Here is a 6,548-nt window from a genome sequence, read left to right on the forward strand (position 1 = left end):
ACAAAAAATAATTTTGAAATTGATCTCTAAAGGAAAGATAGGGATCGATTTATATAACGATTTGGAGAAGAGTGATTTGTGCCTCTAGCAAAAAAAAAAACATTTTACAATAAATAACGTGAGTTTTCGTTTTACAATCTTGTTCCTAGTACAATATCTTGCGGTGCTGAAACTCCCCCGGATCTTGCACGTCCCCATTGCAATGGTGAAACTCCCCCGGATCTTGCATGTCCCCGACGTCCACATTTGTAGTCGGTCTTCTACGCGGCCCACAATGGGAAGAGTAGAAGGGACAGGGATACTCGAATTCACATGCAACATTCATTCCAAAAGAATTAGCAATGACCGAAAGGGAAACTCTTCCTGTAAAAGAACTGGTTAGGTTGCACCGTCCAAGATTCTCCTTTTTGAAAACAAAATCCTTATGGCTTCATGCATCCTTTTTCTTACGATGTACTGCAAGGAATTTAGCCATTGACGTAAGTTTTCCATTTAGCCATTGACTAATGCTGTTGCCAAAAACATCATCATATTTACTACAGTTTGAATATTCTTTTGGACTTTGCATCCCCACTTGTGCTTATAAGTCCAAAAATTCTGACACATTTCTGTCAATGATTTATTCCTCGTAATTTAAAGGATTCATGCAACTTACAGTAGATTTTGGATTCAAATCATCGAATAATGGAAAGTGTGGTTCATTTTATACAGACATAATCCATCATTTCCTTGAAAAGTCATATAATTTATCTATACTCCAAAAAAATTTTATCCTAAATACATATATTTCTCCGCTTGATTGCTGTAATGTAAAAGTTATTAGCATTGAGGAATGCGGATTCACTTCTTTCATTTATTCTCTCATTCATCCGGCGTTCATACATGCACATATATGGAAATGGATTTTTCAAACAAAATTCCAAAACGAACAAGACCCATTAAATAACTACTAATTCTATGAATATTACTTTCTTTTAACATTCAACAATAAATCAAGAACTCTTAACGTCTAATTATAACACTTTTTTTTTAAAGTTCAACATCAATCAGTTTACCCTCGCGTTTGATGCGAGTCTCTTACAAAGCATATCTTTGTTGTCTATATCGATTCTAACTCTCGCGCCGACGTCAATTGTTTTGCGCGGGAAATTATCTTTGCGGCGTTAACCGTCACTCATTATTCACTGCCTAAACGCATCCCTTCACACGTTTACACATCTAAGCGTGCACTTGAAATTATATATGAACATTCACTAGGAACCTCTTTTGATTATGTAGCGTCATTTGAAGGTCAGTCAGATCCTTTATAAATCTTGATGACATTAGCAATGCTAAAGTTCCATGTTCACCCAAACACAGGTGAAGCCTATCTCCACTATCTTCTTTGCAGCACTCGATAGTAATAGTTAGTCACTATTTCTATAATCTGTGTCACTGATTAATTATTTCAGTTAAAAGTTTTCTAACTCTACACACACACAGTTTATCGTTATGTTTTTACGAGCGTTCATCTCTGTCACTCGCAACACCATTCCTCCCTATCTTCTAACCTTCATTAAATTTTTTCAAGTCGTTATGGGAAAATAACCCTTTAATTTTGTTAGATCCCGGGTATGCTAACAGATAAGCCCCAGGATTCGGAATTTGTAGAATGATGTATGGGCCAGTATATAATAACTCCCATTTCTTTATACTCTTTTTTATTAAGGATGATTTGGTACGTCTTTTGACTAGCACCTTCTCTCCGACGTGGTACGCCTGTACCCTCTTGATTAATTTGTCATATTGTTGTTTTCTCTGATCAGCCTTTTGGGTCATATTTATGATGGCTTGTCTTATTTTTTCTTCCCAAGGCATCTCAGTTTCCTGAGTTTTGGGCATATGTTCAGTCCAGAAGTTTTCCTCTTTTGCTTCGAACATCAATTCATGAGGTGTATATCCAGTGGAGGAGTGGGGCATGTTGTTGTATATCTGCTCAAACTCTTCCACATAATTTGCCCACGCAGTCTGCTTATTATGGCAATACGTCCTCATAAATCGATTGAACTCTCTAAAAATTCTTTCAACCAAATTGCCTTGTGGGTGGTAAAATGATGTTAGTATGTGTTTCACACCGACTTGAGACAAAGCCTGTTTCCATCGGAGTCCCGTGAATATCTTAGCATTGTCTGTTATGATCGCTTTAGGTGTACCAACATGTGGAAGATAATCCCTTGTAAATCTTAATACAATTACTTTGGCTGTAGCCGCCTTTATCGGGTATAGCTTTACGTATTTCGTACACACATCGAGAAATGCCAACACATATCTAACACCACCTCTTGAAGTAGGTAACGGTCCACACAGATCGCACGAAATTAATTCTTTTGGTTCTTGGACTAATATAGAGCATAATGGGTGCTTACTCCCTTTTGAATCCGGCTTTGTTTTTTGACAGATTATGCATTTCTTCAAGACCTCATGCACTCTGCGCTTTATGTTGGGAAAATAACAGTACCCACTTATCTTGTCTGCACATTTTGTCGCACCGAAATGTCCCCAGGTTAAATGGGTGAACCATACGAGTTTCTCTATTTGCGCCTCAGGTATACAAACACACCAACGGACTTTGTTTGGCCTTCCACAGCGGAAAAATAATACGCCATTTACCAGCTTGTAATAATTTGCCATCTGATCCGAAGGTTGCTGTTGTAACCTTTGAATGACACTTCCCCATTGATCATCTTTTTTTTTGTAACCGTGCCATATGTGCACACAAATTGACGTAGTACGTCTTAAATGGATTTTCTTGCAGCAGCAATACAGGGAATTCTGAGTTATTATTTACTTCAATCTCTTTGGTCAAACCCTGCGGTGACCTTGATAGAGCGTCAGCAATAATATTTTGCTGTCCTGAGACATGTACGATCTTAAATTGGTATTGTTGCAGAGCGAGAGTCCATCTAGCCAGTCTGGGGTGTAACAGTTTACACGTTTGTAAAAACGTTAATGATTGATGATCGCAATATACGATAGTCTTTGACCCATATAGATAATAATGAAATTTTTTAAATCCCCAGACGACCGCAAGAGCCTCTAATTCTGTCGTCGTGTAAGTTCGTTCACAGTTGGACAAAACACGACTAGCAAACGCAGTAGGACAGAAGGTGAGTTGTCCATTTATCTTGCGTACTTGGAAAAGGCACGCTCCAATACCCACATTCGACGAATCTGTTGACAAGTAAAATTCTTCTTGCATGTCCGGATGGTACAAAAGCGGTGCATTTACTAATTGCTTCTTTATTTCTTCGAATGCTTCTTGACACTCTAATGTCCAGAGCCAGGGCACATCCTTCTTCAGCAGACTATTTAGAGCTGCTGCATTCATGGCCTGATTTGTTATGAATCTTCTAAAAAATGAGGCAAGGCCCATAAACACTTTTAATTGCCTCCTATTTCTGGGTGTTGGAAACTTACTAATCGCAATTAGCTTCTCCTTGGTTGGTAAAATTCCCTTTGCGTCAATTATATGCCCCAGGAACTTGATTCTGTTTACTGCAAAATGGGATTTCTGTAGGTTAGCAGTTATTCCCATGGTTTTGAACACGTCCAACACCCGGCTCAGTAAGGTAATATGCTCGTCCCAGGTTTTCGATGCAATAAGCAAATCATCAACAAACACTGTTATCCTGCTTCTGAGTTCTGGGCCTAGTGCATAATCTAGAGCTGCTATAAAGATTCCCGCACTAATGTTGAGTCCGAAAGGAACTACAGTAAATTGGTAACTTCTTCCGGAATAAATGAAAGCCGTATATTTCCTTGATGATTCATCCAGCTTGACTTGCCAATAAGAGCTCCGCAAATCAATGCTCGTCAAATATTGGACATCCTGGAACCGTTGTATAAGTTCGTCTATGTTTTCCGGATGTGTTCTCACTGGAATTATGATTTTATTTATTTCTCTGGCGTCGAGTACCAGTCTAACAGTTCCATTTGCTTTTGGCACGACTGACAATGGGGAGCAGTATGGGCTTGTAGAGGGTTCGATCAAACCCCATTTCAACATGCGATCTATTTCTTTTTGAACTTGAGCCTTTAACCTCCAGGGAACAGGATAGAACGTTCTACAATACGTTTCGTGCGGCTTAACGTAGAGATGGCATATGTATCCCTTAATAACTCCTGGCCTTTCATCAAACACTTTTTCATACGTTAATAATAATTCATTGAGCTGCTTCTTCTGATCTTCGATAATGCAGTCGGATTCACTTAACTTTTCAAACACTAATTGACTGAAATCTTCTTTGACTTGGAACTCATTAATTACGTGCTCTTTCGAATTTTGTGCCGTCCTGATTACTTGCACACTGATCCCACTATTATATTTTCTCGTAAGGCTTTCTTTTTTCAACAACTCCAACTCAATTTCTTGTTTATTAACATTCAACCAAATTTTTCCTGTTTTAAAATCTATTCTGCATCCGTATTGACGTAGGCTGTCGACTCCGATAATGCAATCTACCACCAAATTTTTCACAACAAGGAATGTGCTTAATATTGCTACATTTCCGACTTCTACACTAAGTAGTGACTGCACTTTTACATTAGCCGATCTAGCCCCCACGGCGCCTATTATTCTGCAATTTTGAACTGGAAAAATTGGTACTCGTCTTATATTTCTGATCTTGTTGAATAGAGCCTCCGAAATAACATATGTGGTTGCAGCTGTGTCTAAAACCGCCACTATAGGTACGGTCTCCAAAATGACTTGCACTTCGGCTACTGCCACCTGTTCCTTATCCTCATCTTGTGGTTCTAAGTCCTCGGTCAGTTCATCTGCCAGTAATCGTCCATCATTATACGTTAGCATGGGTACACATATCCTGTTGCCCCTCAACCAATTGTTGACTGCTCCTCCGGGGCACGAGTGGGTCCTTACAAGTTTGTTGGATTTTGATTTGTCTGCTGGTTGACATCATCCGTCACTTCGGTAATTACCGGTTGATTCGCGGATGTCCGTCCCCACTGATGTTGGTTATTTGAATTCATTCCCCCCGGTTGATTCCACTTTCTATTATTGTTATTATTCCAGGCTTGGGGTCTGAAATTCCTTTCATTCCCCCACACGGGATTGTATCTTTTCCCATTCCTGTTGTTCCTTGGATAGCCCCTCGCAAGACTATTGCCGGGATTACTATTGTGATTTTGAGGGGTTTCTCCATTATTTAACGATCTCTGTTCATTCCCTTGCCTACCGTTTGGCGGAGGTTCTATCTCCCTATATTGTAATCTGTTATTACGGGCTTTCTGGTTGTTCTCTTCGATAATATCTATATGGTCTAGCGTCGTGAGGAACGACTCCAAGTCTTTATCGTTGCCGTAAATCAGTTGATTCCGGATGCTAGTTGGTAGTCTTGCCTTAAGTATGTTTATTATGTCTGGCAAGGGCATAGGTCTGTCTCAGTATCTTGTTTTATTTATATATTTTTCGAAATACTTCCTAAGGCTTCCTTTTGAAAAGGAGAAAGGCTCTGGGTAGAGCACCTCCTGCCTTAGGCGTTCCTGTACCCCTTCTGACCAGAACTTTGCTAAAAACGCCTTCTTATAATCGTCATATGTCGAGCAAACAGAAGTCATGTCCGAGGCCCAGATCGCCCCCGAACCTTGTATATATCCTGTAACAAAACTGATCTTCTGCCACTCCGACCAATTTCGGGGTAGCACTCCTCTGAAACTTCGAATAAAAACAATTGGATGGACCCCCCTTTTGTCAGGGTTAAAAATCTGGAATTGCCGATGCTTTATCATTTTTTCTTCGGCATGGCAAAGGCTTTCGTAATCTCCGTTAAATAAGAATTCACGCGAACAACTAGCTCGTGGCAATTTAATGTTTGAGTTGCTTACACAAGTCGGTATCGTGTGCGAATGTGCAGTAACTGGCTCTATAGTCGCTGCCAACTTCTACTGCTGCCCTGTATTCATTTGTTCTGAGCTTTGTTGTGAAGCGCGAATCGACTCTTCTATCGTTTGTTTCCAATGCTCGAAATCAGCACCTAACTGCTGTCGCACCTCCTCAAGTCCTTTCGCAAACAAATTCTCTTCCTGTTTGCCTGATAAACTCTGGAATGCAGCCTTAACATTTTGCTCAACGTTTTCACACATTAGCCTTTAGTTTTCTAATGTGATTTCGGATAATTTACCCGTTAATACGTTAATTTGGTGGTCTATAACGTCTTGACGCTCTGTCAGATGTTCAACACTTTCCTTTAGATTAGTCTGCGTACGTGCCAATTCAGGAAGTTGCGCAATTGCACATGACATGGCGTCTTGCTTTTGTACTAATTGCGGAACCATTTCCACCTGTTCCCGTACAGTATCTATCTTAATAGCCACATTCTCCTTCATTTCTACACGTACGCGGTGAGTAGATTCCTCACATTGAGCTTTCACCAATTCTATTTGTGCCGTTAATTTTCGTTCCGTCTCTTCGGCCTGATCTTTGAGTTCCTTGGTCTTCGCCTCTATCCGCTGCTCTAATTCGGAAAAACTGTCTTGTAACTGCTGCTTAA

Source organism: Schistocerca cancellata, chromosome 3, assembly GCF_023864275.1.
Source record: "Schistocerca cancellata isolate TAMUIC-IGC-003103 chromosome 3, iqSchCanc2.1, whole genome shotgun sequence".
Classification (NCBI taxonomy): Eukaryota; Metazoa; Arthropoda; class Insecta; order Orthoptera; family Acrididae; genus Schistocerca; species Schistocerca cancellata.